We start from the raw sequence: 27,764 nt of genomic DNA, 5'->3' as shown, positions 1-27,764 counted from the left end.
ATGTTAATCATGTATTTATTCAATACCTTCCCTGTGTTTATTACTTTTTGGATAGTGTTGCAAATGTCACTACTTTGAAAATTCACATATTCAATGAAAAAAACATTCTTTGATTGTCCACTGTGTTCCAGATACCATTGCAGATGTCTAGTATGCAAAGATGAGTAAGACACAGTGTCTGCCCCCACAGAACTCCCATTTTGATAAAAAGCAAGAGACTTAAAGGCAAAAGTTAAACAAAATCTGAAATAAGTGCTGTAATAGGAACAGAGGTCATGACCTGTGTGAAACCAGGGGAAAGGGTTATTTTGCTGAGGTAGAGGTAGGAGTGAAGCCACGTTTTGCAAGTGACTAGCTGTGAAAAGATGACAATTGAGGGACCATCAAAGGAAATTTAAACAAATATCTGACAGAGAATGACAGCAAAAGAATGTGATGATTGAAAGAAACAAAAGCAATGAAAACAACTATATCCAATGGTGACTAATTACAAATATTACAGAAAGATTTCCAGGACCCAGCAGGGAATAAGTTCAATATAAATCAGCAGTTTTCTTATATTAAGAGCTGATTGAGACAGGAAAATATTAAGAATGTAACCCGAAAGAAAAAAAAAAGTATTTATATTCTTCTGGATGAGTCTGTATTAAAAGTAACAAAGCCAGTCCTGTTCTTACTTGGTCAGACTTTCAACCTTTTATCTGCATAGCATCATCTTTAACTTAGATATACCAAAATCTATAGAAGATCTACAGAATCAAAAGAAACATGAAAATTGACAATAAAAGCCCTTTTAAAAACCATAAAATTGCTAAGTACAGAAAAACAGATTTCTCCCTTCCTGACTTTCTAGTAACTGACAATTATTGTCAGAAGGGCAATGATAGTATGTTGTATGTTTTTTAAATTTATTTATTAGTTGAAAACATTAACAAACCAAATAAAACATTAACATATATAATCAGAGGGGGCCAAGATGGCGGCTTAGCAATGTGCGCGTTTTAGTTAGTCCTCCAGAACAACTACTAAATAACCAGAAACAGTACAGAACAGGTCCCGGAGCCACGTCAGTGACCGGACACACAGCGTACCCTAGTCTGGACCAGCTGGATCAGCTGCAAGCCTCCCCAAAACCATGAGTTCCCCAAGCCATGGTGGCCGGCACCCGGCGCCCCTCCCCCACAGGCAGCTTCCCAGAGGGAAAGGAAAGAGACTCTAAACCTGGTCAAGGCAGAGTTCACTCATTGGGCTCACGGAAAAAGAGGAAAGGGGAGGAAACGGAGGTTTTAGTGGCTGTGTTTCTACGGAGACTTGGCAGCCTCTGGATTCAGCGGCGGGACTTCTCAGGCTGCAACTGCCCCAGGGATAGGCAGAAACAGGCTGCTTTCAGGGCTGTCTCCCACCTGTACCTTCCCCAGGGGAGGGGTGAAGCCCAACTCAGGTGGAATCCCTCTTTCAAGGAATTCAGACCCCAGGGCTTGGCAATTTGAAGCCATTAAAACCAGCCTACAACCTCTCCTCTGTCTCCACCACGCCCCCAGCAGGGAGAGCCTTCCAAAGTTAAAGGAGCCACATCTTTTGCCGATGGGACCCGCAGACAGACACGCCACATGCTGGGCAGGATAAGAAAAACAAAGCCCAGAGACTTCACAAGAAAGTCTTTTCACCTGCTGGGTCTCACCCTCAGGGAAAACTGATGCAGGTGACTCCTTCCCCCTGATAGGAGGCCAGTTTAGTCCTGGAAAACCCGGCTGGAGTCTATAATACCTATGTAGACCTTCCTAAGGGTAGGGAGGGAAAAGGCAGCATACAAGCAAGGCAAGAAACAAGAAAACAAGAACTGAAAAATTCTCCTCTGTTAAACAAAACTTAAGCTGTAGGTCCGGAAAAAGCTGATCTGAAGGTCAAAGAACAGATAGACAACAAATTCATCTAGCAAGAAAACCTTAGGTAAGGGAAGTGAAAGCAATCTCCAGAATAAACTAATTAAGGTAATTAAATGTGTAGATGCCAGCAAAAAATAACAATTCACACCAGGAAAATTGAAGATATGGCCCAGTCAAAGGAACAAACCAATAGTTCAAATGAGATACAAGAGCGGAAACAACTTATTCAGAATGTACGAACAGACATGGAAAACCTCATCAAAAACCAAATCAATGAATTGAGGGAGGATATGAAGAAGGCAAGGAATGAACAAAAACAAGAAATGGAAAGTCTGAAAAAACAAATCATGAAACTTATGGGGGTGAAAGGTACAGTACAAGAGGTGAAAAAAACAATGGAAACCTACAATAGTAGATTTCAAGAGACAGAGGTTAGGATTAGTGAACTGGAGGACGGAATGTCTGAAATCCAACAAGATACAGAAACTGTAGGGGAAAAAATGGAAAAATGTGAGCAGGGACTCAGGGAACTGAATGATAATATGAAGCGCACAAATATACGTGTTGTGGGGGTCCCGGAAGGAGAAGAGAAAGGAAAAGGAGAAGAAAAACTAATGGAAGAAATTATCACTGAAAATTTCCCAGCTCTTATGAAAGACCTAAAATTACAAATCCAAGATGTGCAGCGCACCCCAAAGAGAATAGATCCAAATAGACGATCTCCAAGACACTTACTAGTCAGAATGTCAGAGGTCAAAGAGAAAGAGAGGATCTTGAAAGCAGCAAGAGAAAAGCAATCCGTCACATACAAGGGAAACCCAATAAGACTATGTGTAGATTTCTCAGCAGAAACCATGGAGGCGAGAAGACAGTGGGATGATATATTTAAATTACTAAAAGAGAAAAACTGCCAACCAAGAATTCTATACCCAGCAAAATTGTCCTTCAAAAATGAGGGAGAAATTAAAACATTTTCAGACAAAAAAATCACTGAGAGAATTTGTGACCAAGAGACCAGCTCTGCAAGAAATAATAAAGGGAGCACTAGAGACAGATACGAAAAGATGGAAGAGAGAGGTGTGGAGAAGGGTGTAGAAAGAAGGAAAATTAGCTATGACATATAAAATACAAAAGACAAAATGGTAGAGGAAAGTACTACCCAAACAGTATTAACACTAAATGTTAATGGATTGAACTCCCCAATCAAAAGATATAGACTGGCAGAATAGATTAAAAAACAGGATACTTCTATATGCTGTCTACAGGAAACACATCTTAGACCCAAAGATAAACATAGGTTGAAAGTGAAAGGTTGGGAAAAGATATTTCATGCAAATAACAACCAGAAAAGAGCAGGAGTAGCTATACTAATATCCAACAAATTAGACTTCAAATGTAAAACAGTTAAAAGAGACAAAGAAGGATACTATGTACTAATAAAAGGAACAATTCAACATGAAGGCATAACAATCATAAATATTTATGCACCTAACCAGAATGCCCCAAAACATGAGGCAAACACTGAAAAGGGAAATAGACACATCTACCATAATAGTTGGAGACTTCAATTCACCACTCTCATCAATGGACAGAACATCTAGACAGAGGATCAATAAAGAAACAGAGAATTTGAATATTAAAATAAATGAGCTAGACTTAACAGACATTTATAGGACATTACACCCCACAACAGCAGATTACACCTTTTTCTCAAGTGCTCATGGATCATTCTCAAAGATAGACCATATGCTGGGTCACAAAGCAAGTCTCAACAAATTTAAAAAGATTGAAATCATACAAAACACTTTCTCAGATCATAAGGGAATGAAGTTGGAAAGCAATAATAGGAAAGCGCCAGAAAATTCACAAATATGTAGAGGCTCAACAACACACTCTTAAACAACTGGTGGGTTAAGGAAGAAATTACAAGAGAAATCAGTAAATATCTCGAGGCAAATGAAAATGAAAACACAACATATCAAAACTTATGGGATGCAGCAAAGGCAGTGCTAAGAGGGAATTTATTGCCCTAAACGCCTATATCAAAAAAGAAGAAAGGGCAAAAATACAGGAATTAACTGTCCACTTGGAAGAACTGGAGAAAGAACAGCAAACTAACCCCAAAGCAAGCAAAAGGAAAGAAATAACAAAGATTAGAGCAGAAATAAATGAAATTAAGAACATGAAAACAATTGAGAAAATCAATAAAACCAGAAGTTGGTTCTATGAGAAAATCAATAAGATTGATGGGCCCTTAGCGAGATTGACAAAAAGAAGAAGAGAGAAGACGCAAATAAATAAGATCAGAAATGGAAGAGGAGACATAACCACTGACCCCACAGAAATAAAGGAGGTAATAACAGGATACTATGAACAACTTTATGCCAATAAATACAACAATGTAGATGAAATGGACAACTTCCTAGAAAGGCATGAACAACCAACTTTGACTCAAGATGAAATAGATGACCTCAACAAACCAATCACAAGTAAAGAAATTGAATCAGTCATCCAAAAGCTTCCCAAAAAGAAAAGTCCAGGACCAGACGGCTTCACATGTGAATTCTACCAAACATACCAGAAAGAATTAGTACCAATTCTGCTCAAACTCTTCAAAAAAATTGAAGTGGAGGGAAAGCTGACTAATTTATTCTGTGAAGCCAACCTCACCCTCATACCAAAACCAGGCAAAGATATTACAAAAAAAAGGAAAACTACAGACCAATCTCTCTAATGAATATAGATGCAAAAATCCTCAACAAAATTCTAGCAAATCGAATCCAGCAACACATTAAAAGAATTATACATCATGACCAAGTAGGATTCATCCCAGGTGTGCAAGGATGGTTCAACATAAGAAAGTCAATTAATGTAATACACCATATCAACAAATCAAAGCAGAAAAATCACATGATCCTCTCAATTGATGCAGAGAAGGCATTTGACAAAATTTAACATCCTTTCCTGTTGAAAACACTTCAAAGGATAGGAATACAAGGGAATTTCCTTAAAATGATAAAGGGAATATATGAAAAACCCACAGCTAATATCGTCCTCACTGGGGAGAAACTGAAAACTTTCCCCCTAAGATGAGGAACAAGACAAGGATGTCCGCTATCACCACTGTTGTTCAACATTGTGTTGGAGGTTCTAGCCAGAGCAGTTAGACAAGAAAAAGAAATACAAGGCATCAGAATTGGAAAGGAAGTAGTAAAACTATCACTGTTTGCAGATGATATGATACTGTATGTCGAAAACCCTGAAAAATCCACAGCAAAACTACTAGAGCTAATAAACGAGTACAGCAAGGTGACAGGTTACAAGATCAACATTCAAAAATCTGCAGTGTTTCTATACACTAGTAATGAATAATCTGAGGGGGAAATCATGAAACGAATTCCATTTACAGTTGCAACTAAAAGAATAAAATACTTAGGAATAAATTTAACTGAAGAAGCAAAAGACCTATAAAAGAAAACTACAAGAAACTGTTAAGAGAAATCACAGAAGACCTAAATAGATGGAAGGGCTTACCGTGTTGGATTGGAAGGCTAAATATAATTAAGATGTCAGTTCTACCTAAATTGATTTACAGGTTCAACACAATACCAATCAAAATCCTAACAACTTACTTTTCAGAAATAGAAAAATCAATAAGCAAATTTATCTGGAAGGGCAGGGTGCCCCGAATTGCTTAAAGTATCTTGAGGAAAAAAAATGAAGCTGGAGGTCTCACGATGCCGGACTTTAAGGCATATTATGAAGCCACGGTGGTCAAAACAGCGTGGTACTGGCATAAAGATAAATATATTGACCAATGGAATCGAATAGAGTGTTCAGATACAGACCCTCTCATCTGTGGACATTTGATCTTTGATAAGGCAGTCAATCCAACGCACCTGGGACAGAACAGTCTCTTCAGTAAATGGTGCCTAGAAAACTGGATTGCCATATGCAAAAGAATGAAAGAGGACCCGTATCTCACACCCTATACAAAAGTTAACTCAAAATGGATCAAAGATCTAAACATCAGGTCTAAGACCATAAAACAGTTAGAGGAAAATGTAGGGAAATATCTTATAAATCTTATAATTGGAGCGGTTTAATAGACCTTACACCTAAAGCAAGAGCACTGAAGAAATAAATAAATAAATGGAAGCTCCTCAAAATTAAACACTTTTGTGCATCAAAGAACCTCATCAAGAAAAGTAAAAAGACAACCTACACAATGGGAGACAATATTTGGAAACGACCTCTCAGATAAAGGTCTAGTATCCAGAATTTATAGAGATTGTTCAACTCAACAACAAAAAGACAGCCATCCAATTACAAAATGGGAAAAAGACTTGAACAAACAACTTTCAGAAGAGGAAATACAGATGGCCAAAAGGCACATGAAGAGGTGTTCAACGTCCCTGGCCATTAGAGAAATGCAAATCAAAACCACAATGAGATATCATCTCACACCCAGCAGAATGGCCATTATCAACAAAACAGAAAATGACAAGTGCTGTACAGGATGTGGAGAAAGAAGCACACTTATCCACTGTTGGTGGGAATGTCAAGTGGTACAACCACTGTGGAAGACAGTTTGGCGGTTCCTCAAAAAGCTGAATATAGACTTGCCATATGACCCAGCAATATCATTTCTAGGTATCTACTCAGAGGACATAAGGGCAAAGACACAAACAGACGTTTGCACACCAATGTTTATAGCAGCATTATTTACAATTGCAAAGAGATGGAAACAGCCAAAATGTCCATCAACAGACGAGTGGCTAAACAAACTGTTGTATATACTTATGATGAAATACTATGCAGCTCTAAGACAGAATAAACTTATGAAGTATGTAACAACATGGATGGACCTTGAGAATATTGTGCTGAGTGAGACTAGCCAAAAATTAAAGGACAAATACTGTATGGTCTCATTGATATGAACTCATGTTAGTGAATAAACTTGGAATATTTTGTTCATTAACAGAGACCATCAGGAGATAGAAATAGGGTAAGACATTGGGTAATTGGAGCTGAAGGGATACAGACTGTGCAACAGGACTGGATACAAAAACTCAGAAATGGACAGCACAATACTACGTAACTGTAATATAATTATGTTAAAACACTGAATGAAGCTGCATGTGAGAATGATAGAGGGAGGAGGACTAGGGACATAAATGAAATCAGAAAGAAAGATAGATGTTAAAGATTGAGATGGTATAATCTAGGAATGCCTAGAGTGTATAATAATAGTAAAATGTACAAGGTACAATTTTAAAAATGTTTTTCCATGAGGAAGAACAAAGGAATGTCATTATTGCAGGGTACTGAAAATAAATGGTAATTAATATTATAAAAATGTCACCTTCTGTGTGAGACTAAAGCAAAAAATGTTTATTAGTTACAAAATTTATATTTTGACTAGTGCATTTCATAATATAACTTATGTAGATAGTTTGATTGAACGCCATAAGTACTTGGAATTTCAGGTAGGACATGAGATTTTGCTGGTTTTTCCAGAGTGATGCCCCAGTGAATCCCAGAGTGATTCAGTCAGTGAGTAGAAAAGTATCTGCAAAGCCCCTTTCGGGGAATGGTGAGAATGGGGAGAAATTCAAGTTCCCCAAGTTGAATTCTTGATATTCTCGCAAGCAGTGTGGACAACCAAAACTATAGGCAGAGCCCCCAGTCTTGGGGTTTGTTCATATGAAACTTAATCCTGCAAAGAATAGGTCAAGTCTACTTAAAATTTAGGCCTAAGAGTCACCCCCAAGAGAGCCTCTTTTGTTGCTCAGATGTGGCCCCTCTCTCCAGCCAACACAACGAACAGTCTTACCACCCTACCCCTCTCTACGTGGGACATGACTTCCAGGGGTGTGGACCTTCCTGGCAACGTGGGACAGAGATCTTGGAATGAACGGTGACTCAGCATCAAGGGATTGAGAAAAAACCCTAGAATGAGCTGAGACTTAGCAGCAAAGGATTGAGAGAAACTTCTCGACCAAAAGGGAGAAGAGGGAAATGAGACGAAGTGTCAATGGCTGAGAGATTCCAAACAGAGTCGAGAGGTTATCCTGGAGGTTATTCTTATGCATTAAGTAGATATCATCTTGTTATTCAAGATGTAATGGAGAGGCTGGAGGGAACTGCCTGAAAATATAGAGCTGTGCTCCAGTAGCCATGTTTCTTGAGGATGATTGAATAATGATATAGCTTTCACAATGTGACTGTGTGATTGTGAAAACCTTGTGTCTCATGCTCCTTTTATCTACCTTGTCAACAAAGGAGTAGAACATATGGAATAAAAATAAATAATAGGGGGAACAAATGCTAAAATAAATTTAGTGTAAATGCTAGTGATCAATGAAAGCAAGGGGTAAGGGGTATGGTAGGTATAATCTTTTTTTTTTCTTTCCTGTGTTCGTTTTATTTCTGTTTTTATTGTCTTTGTATTTCTTTTTCTGAATTAATGGAAATGTTTTAAGAAATGACGAATATGCAACTAAGTGATGGCATTGTGAATTACTGATTATGTATGTTTTATTTTGTTTCTTAATTTTTTTAATAAATAAATTTTAAAAAACATATATAATCAGTAATTCACAATATCATCACTTAGTTGCATATTTGTCATTTCTTAGAACATTTGCATTAATTCAGAAAAAGAAATAAAAAGACAATAGAAAAAGAAAACGAAAACAGAAAAGAAAAACAAAGATTATACCTACCATCCCCCTTACCCCTCGCTTTCATTGATCACTAGCATTTCAAAATTAATTTATTTTAACATTTGTTCCCCTTATTATTTATTTTTATCCCATATGTTCTACTCATCTGTTGACAAGGTAGATAACAGAAGCATGAGACACAAGGTTTTCACAATCACACAGTCACATTGTGAAAGCTATATCATTATTCAATCATCCTCAAGAAACATGGCTACTGGAACACAGCTCTATATTTTCAGGCAGTTCCCTCCAGCCTCTCCATTACATCTTGAATAACAAGATGATATCTACTTGATGCATAAGAATAACCTCCAGGATAACCTCTCGACTCTGTTTGGAATCTCAGCCATTGACACTTTGTCTCATTTCCCTCTTCCCCCTTTTGGTCAGAAAGGTTTTCTCAATCTTAGGATTTCTGTCCCATGTTGCCAGGAAGGTCCACCCCTGGGAGTCATGTCCCATGTAGACAGGGGGCGGTTGTGAGATTGCTTGTGTTGGCTGGAGAGAGAGGCCACATCTGAGCAACAAAAGAGGCTCTCTTGGGGGTGACTCTTAAACCTAAATTTTAAGTAGACTTGACCTATCCTTTGAGGGGTTAAGTTTCATACGAACAAACCCCAAGACTGGGGGCTCAGCCTATAGCTTTGGTTGTCCACACTGCTTGTGAGAATATCAAGAATTCAACTTGGGGAACTTGAATTCTCCCCGTTCTCACCATTCCCCAAAGGGGGCTTTGCAAATACTTTTCCACTCACTGATCGAATCACTCTGGGATTCATCGGGGCATCACTCTGGACAAACCAACAAAATCTCATGTCCGACCTGAGATTCCAAGTACTTATGGTGTTCAATCAAACTATCTACATAAGTTATATTAGGAAATGCATTAGTCAAAATATAAATTTTGTAACAAATAAACATTTTTTGCTTTAGTCTCACACATAAGGTGACATTTTAAAATATTAATTACCATCTATTTTCAGCACCCTGCAGTAATGACATTCCTTTGTTCTTCCTCATGCAAAACCATTTTTAAAATTTGTACATTTAGTCAGTATTATTATACACTCTAGGCATTCCTAGATTATACCATCTCAATCTTTAACATCTATCTTTCTTTCTGATTTCATTTATGTCCCCAGCCCTCCTCCCTCTATCATTCTCACATGCAGCTTTCATTCAGTATTTTAACTTAATTCTATTACAGTTAGGTAGTGTTGTGCTGTCCATTTCTGAGTTTTTGTATTCAGTCCTGTTGCACAGTCTGTATCCCTTCAGCTCCAATTACCCAATATCTTACCCTATTTCTACCTCCTGATGTTCTCTGTTACCAATGAAATATTCTAAGTTTATTCACTAATGTCAGTTCATATCAATGAGGCCATACAGTATTTGTCCTTTTGTTTTTGGCTAGTCTCACTCAGCATAATGTTCTCAATTTCCATCCATGTTGTTAAGTACTTCATATGTATGGTTTTTTTTTAATAGTAGAGGGAAGAACCTTAAATTTACCAAAATAAAACAAAGCATAAGAAAAAACTTCCTTGTGTATGAAAGCTAAACACAAATACTACAAAGGAAGCTATAATAAGGCTCACCATTCCTAAAGTTTTGAAGTTAGCAATAAGAGAAACAACTCTTTGATTTAGGATAATATCTTACCCTTTATTGGAAGACTAAATACAGAGATAACTGTTTCCAGATATTCAGATAAAAAGGGTTCTCTGGTTTGAAAATGATATTAAATACTAACAATATTTTTGCAAGTATATAAACTATCAATGGCTTTTTTTTATATTAACACATAAATATAATAGATTTGGATTTGAAAATTTCTCAAAGGGAAGTTCAGTCCAAGGCAAAGAACAAGCCCAGCTAGCATAAGTACTTGACGGTTTGAAAGAACATAGGGTTTTCCTATTATGTATTCTATTCTCAACCTTTGTTTCAGATTTAACATTTCTGTCCCTTCAAATCCTACTCCTAAAGGTCCACTTGCATCAAACTAATAATTGCTTATTATTAGTAGTGTTTTTTCCTGTAGGGAGACAATAAGTGATTATCTTTAGGAGTAATTTTTTCTTTAGAATCAAACTATCCATACTTTTTCATTTAAACTAATTACTTTGATGCTTTCAGAGTTTTGCTTTTTGTATACCGCATATACTATAACCACACTATGTCGTTAACATTTGTTTCCATTTATAAAGAGCACAGACAATTAGCCTTTTTAATGCTCATTTCACTCACAATTAAAGCTTTCCTAATGGTTAAGAGATTGATCTTTCCAAGGCTGAGAAGGTGTTTTTAATTATTCATTCCTTGGTTTGTTTCTTACAGAAGCCTTAGCTGTGCTTTATTATTCAATGGTTAATGCAAATTGAAGTGGGTAAATTAAATCTGCTTGGCAGGCAACCACCTGACGTATTAGTAGATACTGTAAGATACTAGTAGATTCTGTAAGATACGGATGGGCATTGTAAGTTCTCTACTATGGCAGCACTTCCAAAAGCAAAAACCACTAATTCTCTCAGTGATAGCTCATGTTGACAAGAATTAGTAGGGGATACCAGAAATTGCTGACTCTTGAACAGCACATATTCTGCAAAATCTGTGTTTGCTTTATGTACAAATGAGAAGAGGGCATTGACTAAACTCTGGAAGGTGATAATAGCTACGGTAGAAAATTTATGTCAATAACATAATTAATGAATTTTGTATAATATCAAATTACTACATTGAGTGCTGAGAGTCATTTCCATAAATGTTTTACAAGGAGAGACTGCAAAACTTCACATGAAAGCTAGAGAATAATGGACTGCTGTTAGACAACCAAGCAGTTTAGTAGATTATGACCTAATGCGAGAGTGCTGTCATAACGCCATCCCTTGTGATTCTTTTGAGAATCAAATTGTATCCAGAGCCCTTCTTTAGCTTCCCTTTTGAAAATATATATTCCTTATTTATATGCTCTTAGGGATGCCTGATAGAAGTATTGACACTTGAATGATTGGGGGGGTGGGTACCATTTTATCAAGAAATTAAACTTTATGAATGACACCAAAAGCCAAAAAGTAAGTTTTTAGTCTTCTGTGTGGCTTCCAGCTGAGGCAGCATTTCTGCCAAAAGCCACCAGAGTTCAGTCAAATTTTATCTTTCCTTTTGATGGAGCAGATAAGAAATAAAGCTATACCATGCTGCCTGCCCTATTCTTACATCCTTTGACCAAACACCATCTGTTCCCCCAGCCTTTGCTGATGAACTGAAAGGAAGATGGAGTAATCGAAGATGAAATTGGTGCAAATCATTGAGGGCCTGGATTCTTCTTCTTTTTTAAACAAAAAAGTCTGATTCTTTCATGAATGAGACTGCAAGGTATTAGGAAATCTAGGTTTTTGAGATTAAATAGGGCATTAAATGAGAAAGAAAGTAGTGAAGGAATCTCGTTTGATATTAATAATCCTATTCCACATCGTTGTGGGAAGGTTAAAGGAGATGGTACATGTGAAGTACTTAGTCAACTCTGTCTACCCATCCAGAGTTTAAATATTAACACTATCATGGTTTGACTTATTTGCTAAGTATTTAGATGCTGTTGGAATATATGTACATTTTCTTCAGACATAAAGAACTCTCATCTACTTGTTATTGGTACTTGTTCTTTTAGCTAATTCTAGTCTCTTAAACAGAAATGTAAGGAATTTATGCTGAAACCGTTTAGTTCATTATCAGTCATCATGGTCTCCTATTTTTCTGTCTTCTACCCTATGCTAAGCCTTGCTGTCAGACAAGTATTGTATAGGAAAGATGAACTTTTAAGTCCTAGGTTTGAAACTCAGTTCTTTCCTCCATTTACTGTGTAACCTTAGTTAAGCCACTGAACTTCTTTGAGCCAATGTCTCTGTGATGGTTTGAAGCTCTGTGTACCCCAGAAAGAAGTTCTTAAAGCTAGCTAATCCATGCCTGTGGGTTTAGATCTGTTGCGGGTGAGATCTTTTTTTTTTTTTAATTTTTTATTAATTAAAAAAAAATTGCAAGAACAAAACACAAACATTCCCAACACATACACTCAGCAATTCACAATATCATCACATAGTTGCATATTCATCGTCATGATCATTTCCCTGAACATTTGCATCAATTCAGAAAAAGAAATAAAAAGACAACAGAAAAATAAAACAAAAACAGAAAAAAAAAATTTTACATAACATACCCCTTACCCCTCCCTTTCATCGATCACCAGCATTTCAAACTAAATTTATTTTAACATTTGTTCCCCTTATTATTCATCCCTATTCCATATGTTCTGCTCATCTGTTGACAAGGCAGACAAAAGGAACATCAGACACAAGGTTTTCACAATCACACTGTCGCAGGTGAGACCTTCTGATTAGATTATTTCAGTTGCGGCATGCCCCAAGTGGGTCTTAATCCTCTTACTTGAGTCCTTTATAAGAGATTAAATTCATAGAAAAGAAAGAGAGGGAGGGAGGGAGGGAAGGCTCAGACTCTTGGAGAACAGTTGACTCAGAGCCAACAGGGATGCAGACATATGGAAATTCTTGGAATGCCAACAAAGCGAGCAAATGCCTAGATGCAAACATTGGGAGATGCAGAGCCCAGCAGACATTGCCATGTGCCTTCCCATGAAATATAAAGCCAGAACCTAGAGTTGTGTCCCAAGAGGAGCTAAGTGAAGGGCCACAGACACTTAGAGAGAAAATCACTGGCATCAGAAGCTGAAACAACAGAACCAGGAACAAGGACCAGCAGATGCCAGTCACATGTCTTCCCATGTGACAGACATCAACCTTTCTTTGAGTCAAGGTATCTTTCTCTGGATGCCTTATTAGTTTGGACATTTTTATGGTCTTAGAACTGTAAACTTATAACTTAATAAATTCCTTTTATAAAAGCAAACCCATGTCTGATATATTGTATTTCCGGCAGCACTAGCAAGCAAAAACAGCATATTAACTCATCTTCCTCATATCAGCCCCATAAGGGTCAGCTCTTTTTCAAAGATAAGAGGACTGAGGCATCAAGAGGTTATATAGCCTACTCTATGTCACAGAGTGTTAGAGCTAGGATTCAGACCCTCATTATCTAGTTCTTAAGCCCACTTATTTTTTTATCTATATGTTATACTAATAGACTAGTATTTCACTAGAGATATTTACTTGTTTATCAGCAAACATTACGTATCTGTATGTGCAGTTTATTTTTGCCATTGTTTTTATGACTTGTTTTACTTCTCTTCTGTGCAAACCTTGGCCTCCACGTAGCCTGATAGAAAAGAACAATGATGATTAGTCTTGGAACCAGGTGATAGTGCCAGGGATACAAAGATAAATTATTAGATTATACAGTACCATAACTCACCATTTTAGGAATAAATTAGATCTGTTACCATTTAACTATCCAAGAAACAAAAGTTGTTCTCAGCTAATAAAAGTGTATTGGTAATGTTTAAACTACTTAGAAAGCATGTTGCCTTGATAGTTATTCTGTATCCAATCTTAACTATACTGTCTATTCCCTAAGATTTGCTCCATCTTAACTTTTAAATGGATTTTTTACTTTGGTATACTGTAAATATCAGAAAATAGTAAAGCTGCACTTAGAATGCTACTGGGGAACTTTACATTCTGTCCTTTGTGAGTGGTAGGTTTTTTGAGAACTGAAATTTGAGGGTGAAGGGGTATGACTTCCTGAAAACTTTTAAGGGGAAGTAGTGACTTGCACTCTTGTCAAAAGCTTGTTTACCTTGCAGATAAGATCAGCAGACTCATTAAAGCTCTAGAGCCTTCAGTATCTAATAATATGGGGAAAAATTAAATAACAGAGAAACATTACTTGCTCCATCGGTTCACTCACATGCCAAAATTGTTCTTACACTATAAATGAAAGAGGCTAATTCTGGAAGCCCTGTGTACCTTTCACATCTCAAACAGAAGAGAGAAAAAGCACCAGAGTTGGGGGTTGGAGATGGGCAACAAAAGCATTGTTGCAGGAAGAAGTGGTAGATTTACTAGCATAGCCATTGAGTTTCTAGTTTGAAAAGCTAAAACAAGAATTTAGTAGATGAAATAAAAATGTTTACCCATCTCTGAAACTTTGAAACATGTCCAGATTGAAAAGATAAAAGAAAGATCCAGATGTTGGTCTTGATCTCTGGTCTCCTGTCTTAAACAGGGCAGTTGATCATAATGGTAACCATATAGTTTTTGTGAGTTGTCTTCATATCTCAGTTGGCAACTATTGTGACAGAATAAGAGCCTCCACCTTGGTATCAGAGAGCTCAGGTTTTCTGAGAACTTCACCGTGTTAACCATTCATTTTATCACCTTTAGAAATGAAGTCTTTGGATATAAGTGAATCTCAGTTGGAGGGAGCTTTTTCATTTTTTCAAATCATTCTTACTTCTCTCTTTTGCCTCCATTCCCTTCAAAACACATGCTGAGAGTTGCTGCTGCTGTGGGTCATTGTTACAGAGAGGATATATTGGAAAGGAAAAAAGTTGAGACTCATTTGATGAGTTTATTTCTAGAATCCTTTCATGTAATTAAGGAACTAAATGGATGTATTGTAATTCATCATTTCAAGTACTTCTCATTGATTTTATGCTTAATTGTCCAATTCAGTGAAATTCCATTTTATTTCTAGTATTTATTGTTAGACAAAATTGAACTAGATAGTTTCCAAAGCCTTTAAAATGATAACTTTGTTCCTACCAACTGATATATATTAAAATAAAATTTGGTTCTTTTTGACTCTGTGACTTGTTTTTGTGCATATATGAACTTAACTGAGAAAATCTTCCAGACTCAGTGACTTAGAGAAAGCTAATTTACTCACTGGGCATGCTGTCTTGCCATCTACTTTTTTCCTAGGGAAAGGAAATCCTATGCTTATCAAAGTGCGATTTTTTATTTAAAATCCTCTTTTCTTCCTGTTCTTCATTCTCTGCTAAGATGTTGACAGTGTTAACAAAGGATGCAAACAAAGAACATGACAGTAGTCATTTTAAAGTAAGAATTGGTGAAAGATAACTATGGTTACCTGAGATCATTTTTTCTGTATTTATATCTCAAGCTGTAAAGTATGGTTGAAGGTAAAGAGCCCCTTTCCATTTCTTAAGCACTCATTTACAGAAATTATAAAATAATTATTTTTGTTTGACATTTAGGATTAGAGTGAAACCTTATAAGAGCAATGAATATTTGGAAGTAAAATCAGCAGTCCAGTTCTGCTTGGAGCTTTAAGCAGAAAGAGATGTTTTCTGTCTGCATAACTTCCTTAAATGCCTTCTCACCATCCAGTTGAGTCCTTTTTTCCTGAGATCAGATAATTCTGTTACACATAATATTTTCTTCACCTCAGTATTACAAGTCCTATACTTCTCTCTGTCCTTACAATGCTTATATTTGCATAGAATGTTAACCACTCCCAAAGAAGAACCTAGTGTAACCTTTAGCGGATAAGGAACATGTCTTGGAGGAAAGCATAGCTAAATTAAGACCTCCTAGAACAAATTGAAGGTGAGACTGGGAGGAGGATCTTATCTAAAAGCCTGGATGCAAGAAAGACCCTGCCCCCTTGGGCAGTCTCCACTCTGAGTGGAGAATACAGTTGAGAAGAGAGGGGTGACAAGGGGTGAGGGAAAAGATTATAAGCTATTGTCAGAGCTTTGAGAAAGATGACCTTGTATGCTACTATCTTGAAGGTATTAAGAAATCAGAGAAAGGATGAAAGCAAACAATCCCATTTAAAAAGATTTTGAGGAGATTGTCGTACAGCATAGTGGATGCCTTGGAAGGAGGCAAGACTGGAGACAGGGAAAATACAGAGAATGCTGGTGTTATAATCTAAGTGAAAGCTTCTGGAGTCATTGAACAGATTGCAGAAATAGGAATTGAGAAATTTGGAGGAAACTAAAGAGAGGAGAAGAAATAGTCAAGGATAACTCTCAAGTTTCTGACTATATCAAAGAGTCTATCAGTGTTGGGTAGGTGATTGTTGAAGGTGGAAAATGAGATACCCAGAAACAGGATGAAGAGATAAGGTGGCTGAGGGTAGAACTGAGGTGGCTGAGGGTAGAACTCTTAGGGAGGGCGACATTGAAGAGGTATCATTGAAGAAGACAAGGGGATTAGAGGAATATCCTAAATTAGAGGGCAATCAGGAAAGAGAGATGATTCTCAAAGATGTCTGGGGAAAAGGGGTTTTCAGGAATCAAGATGTGGAAGCTACCGAGAATTTTTATATGATGAAGACAAAAAGCAGGATTGGATTTAGCAAGAAATTGGTCAGCCTCTGGCCCTGATGGGAGCACTGAATATAGTATGTCTTGATTCTCCTTACCCCTGCAATTTTTTTCTCATTTCACTCAGTTTTGTGGCATTTTCCCTTTTCAAATGCCTTCCTTCTACACTTATCTGTAATTGAACTGGGCCATGCCTTCCCATTTTCTTTCTCTTTTTTTTAAATGCAGTTTTATTGAGATACATTATATATATTCACATACCGTACATATTAATCAGTGTTCTCTAGAGAAACAGAACCAACAGGAGATATCTATAAGTGTGACATTTATAAAGGTGTCTCATGCAACCTTGGGAACAGAAGAGTCCAAATTCAAGGGAAGGCTGTGAAGCTTGCAGCTCCGATGAAGGGTCTGGACGAACCCCACAGGGCAGGCTTGCTGGCTGAAGAAGCAGTGAGAAAGTCACTCTTCATCCTTACATCTTCAGTTGATTGGTTTATCTCATTGGTGGGAGACATGCCTTAGTCAGTTGTAGATGTAATCAATTGAATGATGATTTATGCCTTCTGATTTATCAGTCAGCCACAAGATACCCTTGCAGCAACAGGCCAGTGCTTGCTTGACCAGACAACTGAGCATCATCATTTGGCCAAGTTAACACCAGAACCTAACCATTGTAGTCCATCCCTTGTCATCTTGCAGCTATACACATCATCGTGAAACATGCTTAATTCCCAAATAGAATACAATAACAGACATCTGTCTCACCTAACAGTACTCAACTGTCCTGTGTACAACCAGAAACTCACTTTCTCTCTCCAGGATAGGGTGCAAGTCTTTTTAGATATCATTCACTCTTAAACTTCATATCCTGTGACTTGAATACTATGAAATGAACTATATGACTTATGTCCTACAATAAGGAAAATAAGATATTTGCTTATATGTGCAAATGCAAACATGCTGATAAAACAGGAAGGAAATACTTCAATCACAATCCTCGTCTCTGTAACTGGTCATGTGGTTGTAGTTCATTACCGCTACCTTCTTCTACTGCCCATTCCATGTTCCCTTTACCCTCAGCACGCACTTCAGCTGGCCATGGTTCTTTGCCAGGTGGAGTGACCCAAACCTTCATTCTGAAGTTTCTGGGCCATTGGTAGTTCTGCCTGGATTGGGTTATTGCAGTTTTCCATTGACTTTAATCATAGGGCATGGTAATACTAAGAGATGTCCTAGGGGATCTCCTTTATTCCAGGAAATCTCTTCTTTACCTCCATTGTGTAGTTGCATCCTGTTTCCCCCTTGATAGTCAGGATCAGTCACATCAGGCAGAACATTAATCCCCTTTCATGCTTGTTAATTCAGGGTATGAGAAGCCCAAAGTAGCCAAGTGGCAGTGTTAACTTCCATTCATTGGAATCGCTATTCTGTCTCCTTGTAGGAACACTGCTCCTTTTGGAGCTAAGACCTGTAGACTAGCAGAGCTTAAAGTATCAGGGACAGGAAACAAAAATTTTCCTAGTGGATCACTATGGGTGATAGTGAGTGGTGCCACTCCCATATCCACCCCTTGATTCCTGAACCCATGAATCCTGGCTGTGGGAGAAATAGTACCATACAGTGGACACTGATTCAGAACATGCACAGTTTCCTGGAAAACTTTGCCCCAGCCTTGCAAGGTGTTACCACCTGTTGTTACTGTAATTACATCTTCAAAAGGCCATTTCCAATTGGGTATATGAAGTTTAAGGACTGTATGTTGAATGAAATGTCAGAAACAAAAAGACAAATATTATCATGCCTCAATCATATGGACTAACTATAATATAAAAACTCGGTGACCTAAGTCAAGAACATAGGTTGGGGGTTATTGTCAAGGGTCCTAGATTGTAAGCTCTTACATAAATCACATATATTCAGGAGTTGTAACTGTTACTTCTAAATTCTGAGATACTGAGCTGTTTTCTATTACCTGGTCATTCCCAGAAACTTCAGGTATTTATGTGAAACTGGAAACTCAGAGTGAGAGTTCTGAAGATATGAAAGTCAGCAGTACCCCATACAGGGACTGTTTAAAAAGTTGAAAAAGGAATAAAACTTTGAGCAGAGATCTGAATGAAGCTGATCTGGATAGGACTAAGATAATTCAGAATACAAGGTAGAGGATGATATGGTCCATATTTTAAAATTCCAACTTCTGTGTGAGACCAAAGGTAGACAAGTTTATTTGGTGCAAAATTTGTATTTTGGGTAGTGTATTTACTAATTTAACTCAGATTATCAGTTTAGTTGTAAGTGGAATCTTAAATAAGTGTGAGGTCTTCTTGGTTTGTAGGTTAGTGGGATGCCCCAATATATCCCAGAGTAATTTGGGCAGTGAATAAGAAGTAATTGCAAGGTCTCCTTGGAAGACTAGAAAGAAAGGAGGAAATATCCAGTTTCCCGTTTGGAAACTTTCTGATATTCTCACAAGCAGTGTGGACAACCAAATCAATAGGCTAAGCCTTCAATCTTGAACTTCATCCCTATGAAACTTATTCCTGCAAAGGATAGAATAAGCTTACTTAAAATTAGGCCTACGAGTCACTCCAGAGAACCTCTTCTATTGCTCAGATGTGGTCTCACTAACCAACTCAGCAAGTGAATTCACTGCCCTGCCCACTACACAGGACATGACTCCCAGGTGTGTAAATCTCCCTGGCAATGTGGAACAGAAATCCCAGATGAGTTGGGACCAGACATCAGGAAATTGAGAAAGCCTTCTTGACCAAAGAGGGAAGAGAGAAATAAGACAAAATAAAGCTTCAGTGGCTGAGAGGTTTCAAAGAGAGTTGAGATGTTAACCTGGAGGTTATTCTTATGCATTATGTATTACATATATTATATAGATGTCCTTTTTTAATTTATGGTATATTGGAGTGGCTGGAGGGAAGTACCTGGAACTGTTGTGTTGTGTTCCAGTAGCCTTGATTCTTGAAGATGATTGTATAAAGATATATCTTTTACAAGTGTGACTGTGGAATTGTGAAAACCTTGTGCCTGTTTGTCCTTTTATCCAGGATATGGACAGATGAGTAAAAAAATATGTATTAAGAAATACGTAAGTAATTGGGGGATGGGGTAAAATAAAGTAGGTAGATTGAAATACTAGTGGACAATGAGAGGGAGGAGTAAAGGGTATGATATGTATGAGTTTTTCTTTTCCTGCAGTGATGCAAATGTTCTAAAAAATGATCATGGTAATGAATACACAACTATGTGATGATATTGTGAGCCATTAATTGTACACCATATATGGAATCTTTGTATCTGAATATTTATCAATAAAAATATTTTTTTAAAGGCCATTCCACCATTCTGTCAACCCAGTTGCTTCTGGATGATGAGGAACATCATAAGACCAGAGAATTCCATGAGCTTATGGCCATTCCCGTACTTCATTTGCTGTGAAGTGGGTTCCTTTATCAGAAGCAATGCTGTATGGAATACTATGACAGTAGATAAGGCATTCCATAAATTCATGGATGATAGTTTTGGCGAAAGCATTGCATGTAGGGGAGACAAACCCATATCCAGAGAATGTACCTATTCCAGTTAGAACATATCATCTCCCTTTGATTACGGAAGTGGTCCAGTGTAATCAACCTGCCACCAGGTAGCAGGCTGATTACCTTAGATAATGATTCCGTATTGGGGGCTGAGTGTGGATCGCTACTACTGACAAATTGGGCACTTAGCAGTGACTGTAGCCAGGTCAGCCTTGGTGGGTAGAAGACCATGTTGCTAAGCCCAGGCATCACCTCCATCCCTACCACCATGCCCACTTTGTTTATGAGCCCCTTGGACAATTGCAGGAGTGGCTGAAGAAAGAGGATGACTTGTATCCACAATGTGGATCAACTTATCCACTTGATTATTAAAACCTTCATCTGCCAAAGTCACCCTCTGGTGAGCACTCACATGGGACACAAATATCTTCATGTTCTTTACCCACTCAGAAATGTCTATCTGTGTTTCTCGTCTACAGACCTCTTTGTCACCAATTTTCCAATCTTCCAAGTCCCTGACCATCCCACCAAACAATTAGCAACAGCTCATGAGTCAGTATACAAAGGTACCTGTGACTGGTTCTCCTTCCAAGCAAAATGAACAACCAAATGCACTGGTCAAAATTCCACACACTGGGGGGATTTTCCCTCACTACTCTCCTTTAGAGCATCCCAGAAAGGAGTTGTAGTCCTGCAGCTGTCCACATCTGGGTGGTCCCTGCATATTGTGGAGAACCATCTATAAACCATGCTCGAGTTTTCTCTTCCTTAGTCAACTGACTGTAAGGAACCCCCCAAGAGGCCATAGCTCCAGTCTGGGAAGGAGAAGGTAATGTGGCAGGAGTGAAGACCATGGGCATTTGGGCCACTTCCTCATGTAACTTACTTGTGCCTTCAGGACCTGCTCAAGCCCTAACTCTTATATCCCATTTCCATTTTATAATGGAGTGCTGTTGTTCATGCCCAACTTGATGGCTTGATGGATCAGACATCACCCACCTCATGATAGGCAACTCAGGTCTCATGGTAACTTGGCCCATGGTTAAGCATTCAGTCTCTACAAAGGCCCAGTAGTAGGCTAAAAACTGTTTCTCAAAAGGAGAGTGGTTATCCACAGTTGATGGTAAGGCATTGCTCCAAAATCCTAAGGGTCTGCATTGATTCTCCCAGAGAGGCCTGCTAAAGCTTCCAGACAGTATCCCTATTTGCCACTGACACTTCCAGCACCACTTGATCTGCTGGATCATAAGGCCCAAATGGCAGAGCAACTTGCACAGCAGCCTGGTCATGTCAGAGAGCCTCCTTTTGTTCTGTTCCCCACTCAAAGTAGCAGCTTTTCTGGTCACTCAGTAAGTTGGCCAGAGTAGCACACCCAAATGAGGAATAAGTTGTCTCCAAAATTGAAAGCAGCCAACTAGGTATTGTTCCTCTTTTTTTGGTCATAGGAGGAGCCATATTCAACAGCTTATCCTTCACCTTAGAAGGGATATGTTGACATGCCCACCCCCACCACTGGACACCTAGAAATTTCACTGAGGTGGAAGTCCCCTGTGTTTTTGTTGGATTTATCTCCCATCCCCTCACATGCAAATGCCTTAACAATAAGTCTAGAGTAATTGCTACTTCTTGATCATTAGGTCCAAGCAACATGATATCATCAATATAATTGACCAGTGTGGTGTCTTGTGGGAAGAAGAAATGATCAAGGTACCTGTGGACAAGATTGTCACCTAGGACTGGAGAGTTGTTATACCCTTGAGGCGGGACATGAAGGTATACTGCTTGCCTTGCCAGTTGAATGCATACTGTTTCTGGTGGTCCTTACTGACAGCTATTTAAGAAAAAGTATTTGCCAGATCAATAGCTACATTCCAGGTACCAGACGATGTGTTGATTTACTCAAGCAATGATACCACATGTGGAACAGCAGCTACAATTGGAGTCACCACCTGGCTAAGTTTACAATAATCCACTGTCCTCCTCCAAGACCCATCTGTTTTCTGCGCAGGCCAAATAAGAGAATTGAATGAGGGTGTGGTGGGAATCACCATCCCTACATCTTTCAAGTTCTTAAGAGTGGCACTAATCTCTGTGTTCCCTCCAGGAATCTAGTATTGCTTCTCATTCACTATTTTACTGAGTAGGGACAATTCTAGGGGCTTCTACTTGGCCTTTTCTACCATATTAGCCCTCACTCGAGGAGTCAAAGAACCTGCGTGAGGATTCTGCCATTGCTGAACTATACATTCAGCAACTATGCCGAATTCCAATTCCAATTATGCATTCTGGAACTGAGGAAATAGCCCCAGGACCCACTGGACCCTCTGTGAGACAGACCCAAGTTAAAATTCTATCAATCACCTGACCTCCAAACGCCCCTACTCTGAATGATGGACCTGAGGGACTTTTGGGTCTCCTGGAATTAGTGTCACTTCTGAACCAATGCCTGACAACCCCGAAATATCTGATCATTTTATTTTCCTCAATGCACAGTCACCCTGGTAAAAGGCTGTAGGTCTGGGCAGTGTGATGGTGGCTCAGTGGCATAATTCTCACCTGCCATGCAGAGACCCAGGTTCATTTCCTGGTGTCTGCCCATGCAAAAAAAAAAAGGAAAAGGCCATAGGTCTCCTTGGGCAAGGCTAGGAGGAAGGTTAACAGCATAAATCTTGGGTAGTGTAAAAGGGTCCGTTCCCAAGGGTGCCTAGCCCTACCCTCATTTAAGGGGCTCTGAGTCTGTAAACTTTCTCAGGTCTGGGGATTGATTAAGGAGCTTCGGCTCTCTGTTTTGTAATTCAAGTTAGACTTTGTTCATTTGACCTAGAATTCTTCTGCATATACATCTCAAACAATTTAATAGATTTCCCATCTATTACTCTGGGTACCCCATGATCTACTAGCCAGCACCTCAAGTCTCTGCGAGTTAGATTACTGTGACTGCTGCTTTGAGTATGCTGTCCATTATGATGTCCATGCCCACCTTGTCCATGGTATTTAATTGTCACCACATGGCTTCTGCCAGTTGGGGATCTGATCATCCCCATTGTGTTTAAGTATTCCAGTTCAGTGACAGCTGTTCTCTAAATAAGTAAGAGCCAGGGTCACTGAAATAGTGTAAACAAAAGCAGGAACCTTCCACTGGAGATTTGAATTAGTTAGACTGTCCAGATAGGCTGTAATCTCTGGAGTATCCAATCAGTGGAGAAACAGGGGAGGGTTTGTGAGCTACACACAGATATAACCATTTTGGTGTTCTATTGTTTGTTGTGCCAGCCACCACTTTGTGTTCATTTGGGTACCCGTTCTTGCTAGATCATGAATAAATTCTTTTCTTCTCCACAATCAGGTGGGCGTTTATTCACTTTCAAGTACAGCATTCTTTCTAACATGAATCAAAAGGTGGCTGACATTACCTGAGGTCAAAATGCCAGAACTGCCCTGATATAATGTAGATAAGGGGATCCAGAGGCTTAGAGAGACTGGAATGTTAGAGTGAATTTGTCATGGAAGACCTTTATGATTTGCGCCAAATTTTCTGTTCTGTCCACCTTGACAACTTTGGGATTATTCTGTACTGGGGCTATTGAAGAGTTAACTGGAGAGAACGTTATTGGTGTTGGGGACAGGACTTGTATCCTGAACCTTCCTAGGGGGTCTTTTCCAGTGAGGTCTGCCCCCCATCCCATATATTCTGTCAACTATTACTGCATCTCTGCTGCCACCCCCGCTGGATGCTTTTTTGATGGTTAGCACCACCAGTTTACACTACCTTCAGTTATTTGAAATTAATTTCATGTTAATGGTTCATCCTTGAAATTGTTAGTCCATCATCTGTCATCCCAGGAGGGCAATGAGAGACCCGATTGTAACACCCCTCTACTGGTTCTAGACACAAGTATTTGTTTTTCCCACTCCATTGCCATTGATTTAAGTCTCCACAGTCTATTATTTGCCAGGCATCAAATGTTAAGCCTGGAGAACTGGACCCCTTCCCCCCAAATTACAACCTAACCCTGGCAAATATTTCAGAAAGATTCTCTTACCCCAAACTGCCTCAGCCAGCATCTCCTTCACCCTCCATCAGCTGCCTTCTTAAAAAAACCTCGCATTACTCAACCTCCACTCTCCAGCAAATGCATTCTTGTGTAAACTCCCCTTATTTATTATTCGCCTTCCAGCATTTATAACTCTGCATGCCTAAGGCAGCACTGAAATTTTAAACTTTACCAATGGAAAGCTGCCAACTCCAAACTTGGCCCACTGTTTCTGAAAACTAGCTAATAGAGACTTACCTAACCCTTGTCCCCCAGCTTTTTAACCCTAAGCCTTAAAAAAAAAAAAAAAAAAAAAAAAAAAAACTATCCCTCCACCCCCACCCTGCCTCCTTGGTGCAACTGTTTTCTCTTTCTGTTGAACCCTGCCCAGGTGGCTCTGTTTTTTCCCTGAAATAAAGCCTTCGCTTAAACTCTTTTGTTCCACCTCCTTCTTGGTGACTTTGCTGAGTTTACCTTTCATCAAACTGTACAATTTGGGGGCTTTAAACCTTCATTTACATTCATTATCAACTTTACAGAGCTTGTCATGTCCCCAATTTGGAAAATTATGACTAGTATATTCTCATTTTTTAATTAAGCCCCAGATCCCTCATCTATCTTCCTTGGGTAAGACTTTTCTTTGGCCAGGGTCACTATTAACTACGTTAGATTAAATTACAGAATCTAACCTCCAAATCCAGAAACCTCTTTTACCCTCCCAACCATTTTCTCTTTAACATGATTTTAAAGGGTCTGAAGTTGGAGTTATTTCCCAGGAATTGGACAGTGTTGTTGGGTACTTATCCAGTTTAAGTATTGGTCCTTTCACTTGAGTATAGTGAGTCCAGGCTTTCTCTGCTGTCCAGATGGCCATTTCAGTTGTCACCATCCTTCCCAGGCTGGTTGGAGCTTGGACTCTTTCCACAATTTGATGAGGACCCAACTGCCGGGTTGAAGTTGATGGGCAGCATATTCAAGAGGTGGGGTCTGAGCCAGCAAGTCAAGCTGCCTGAGGGATGACAGAGCAGAGGACAAAGCCAGTATATAATTCTTAAGGAAGAGGTCATTTGCAAAGTCAACTACTGGCATGGTCTGTACTAAGGCAAAATTCTCCTCTGGCTCTGGACCTATAAAACTCAGAGTAAGTTATTTGCTGCGGACATACAAAGAAGGGAAAGTCATGGGATACATATTCCCGAAATTGGAAGGAACACAGGGCCTCTCAGACCCAAGCAATTTTGAAAACCTGCAGGGCAAGCTCCATTAGATTTCAAAGTCTAAGTCATTTATCCTCAGGGCTTTAGAAAGTGGTGGTCCTACCCTTTCCAAGGGCCTATACAGTGGCCACCTCTCCAAATGCAACCCTGGGGAGACCACACCCCTCTCAGCTCAACCTCTCCAAGCATTGCGGCCACACCTGGGCTCTCTGCCGTTTCCAGGGCACGTGCTCAACCCCTCCAGGTGGTGGCAACCAGTTTCTCCCCAGTCCCCAAGGAATGTGCTCAACCTTCTCTCCAAGGCCTAGGGCAGCACCACTCTTCCACCACAAGGTGTAAAACCCATCCTCTGCCCTTGGGGCAAACTCACCCTCCCCAAGTGCCTGGGTTGGTCCGCTCTCCAGGCCCAAGGCGTTCCAACTTCAGATCCCAGCCCCCTCAGTTCTGCCTCTGAAGCCATTCTCTTCCAATTGTCCCTTCCATGCCCCTCCTCGTCCCGACTGGCAGTGACTCTCCCAGTACAGATGCCACAACACTCTTGCTGGCCCTCAGTTTCGGGTTGTGCACATACACCAGTTCCATGAGTATTATTAGGTCCCTTCCCAACAAGCTACTCCAAGCTTCTGGAATGTGTAACAGGGGCCTTATAATTTAGTTATCTTCCTAATAGATATCAGTAGATTTGAAAATGGGGACTTTAAATCTTTCCCCTTTTACCCCTGAAACTGTGAGGAAGCTACCAAGAATTCGATCCTCTTTGTGACATGGATTGCAGAAGATCGAGCTGCCCCACCGTTCACCAAAAATGTAATTTCTCCCTGATATGGGCCTACCTTTAGATTTACCAAAGGCTCCAGGTGGGCTCTTGAGACACGGAGACTTTGACCTCCCTAATTTTCAAAATTCATCAGGGATATCCCCAGCCTTCTTTCTTTAAATTCAGGCATTCCCTTTTGAAATGACCAGGTTTCCACAGTGATAACACCTTGTGCCATAACACCCTGCCCTCCTCACTCCTTATCTCTCATCCCTTCTTGACCATGTGGTCGACCATACTCAACATAATTTTAACTTGTTTCTGCTTTCCTCTTCTTTTCTCACAAACCATTATCACCAATGGCATAGTTTAACCAAGTGACTTGGTTTCTACATAAGGGCAAGCCCCGTGATCAAGGGCTCATCCTATTAAATTTGTAGTTCCCAATGCTATTAAGAATATCAGGTCTTTCCCAGATGGGGAAGTTAGTATTTCCACATTTTCCCCAGTCCCTCTAGGGGACTTTGCAAATACTTTTTAATCTTCTCCCCAAGTTACTCTGGGATGTTATCAAGGCATCATACTGACCTGTATGAACCAACAGGATTTCACTCCCTATTCAGTGTTCCATGAATTTATGGTGTTAAAATAAACTGATCATGTATGCCAGTTTGAAGGTATTAGTACCCCAGAGAAGCCATGTTTTAATCCTGATCCAATCTTGTGGGAGGCAGCTGTTTCTTTTAATCCCAATTCAGCACTGTAGGTTGGAATCTTTTGATTAGCTTATATTCATGGAGATGTGGCATGCCCAAATGTGGGTCTGAGTATTTGATTAGTTGGAGAAGGGACTCCACCTATTCCAGATGTGTCTTGATTAGTTAGTGGAATCCTTTAAAAGAGGAAACATTTTGGAAAAAGTCACAGCTGACAGAAAGACAGAAACATCAGAGCCAATAGAAAGAGGGTCGACAGAAACTTAAGAGCAAAGTTGACACACAAACCGACATTTGGAGAACAGAGATACCAGATGTTTGGAGATGCTTAGAGCCCAGCGGACATTGCCATGAGATGTTAAGCGAGTCAGAACCTGGAGTGAGTCAAAGGAAGCCAAGAAATGAAAGCCAGCCCTGGAGAAACAAAGTGAGAAATCCCTACAGGAACAAGCTGAAAGCACAGAGCCCAGGAGCTAGGGGCCAGCAAGGGACCAGTGTGCCTTCCCAGCTGACAGAGGTGTTCCTGACCCATCAGCTTTTCTTGAATTAAGGTAACCTCTTGTTGGTGCCTTAATTGGGGCATTTCTGTAGTCTTAGAACTATAAACTT

The 27,764-nt window shown here is 39.3% G+C and overlaps 1 protein-coding gene and 1 long non-coding RNA gene across 6 annotated transcripts in view; one reads left to right on the top strand and one right to left on the bottom strand.

Annotated features, from left to right (window-relative positions):
• LOC143657517 (uncharacterized) overlaps window positions 1-14,983 on the bottom strand; it is an 84,939-nt gene extending 69,956 nt beyond the window's left edge. The window contains exons 1-2 of one of the 5 annotated variants that reach the window (XR_013162880.1): window positions 14,718-14,983; window positions 13,795-13,900 (exon numbers count right to left, since the gene is read on the bottom strand). This is a non-coding gene — a long non-coding RNA (uncharacterized LOC143657517). The remainder of the gene's footprint in view (window positions 1-13,794; window positions 13,901-14,717) is intronic. The other 4 variants (XR_013162879.1, XR_013162881.1, XR_013162878.1 and 1 more) reach the window with 4 other exon arrangements.
• Window positions 1-27,764, top strand: part of UBE2E2 (ubiquitin conjugating enzyme E2 E2) — a 477,055-nt gene that overhangs the window by 342,851 nt on the left and 106,440 nt on the right. The gene's annotated exons all lie outside the window — the stretch shown is intronic.

Source organism: Tamandua tetradactyla, chromosome 15, assembly GCF_023851605.1.
Source record: "Tamandua tetradactyla isolate mTamTet1 chromosome 15, mTamTet1.pri, whole genome shotgun sequence".
Lineage (NCBI taxonomy): Eukaryota > Metazoa > Chordata > Mammalia > Pilosa > Myrmecophagidae > Tamandua > Tamandua tetradactyla.
Note: the sequence above shows the minus strand (reverse complement) of the source record. Positions and strands in the feature narration are given on the sequence as shown.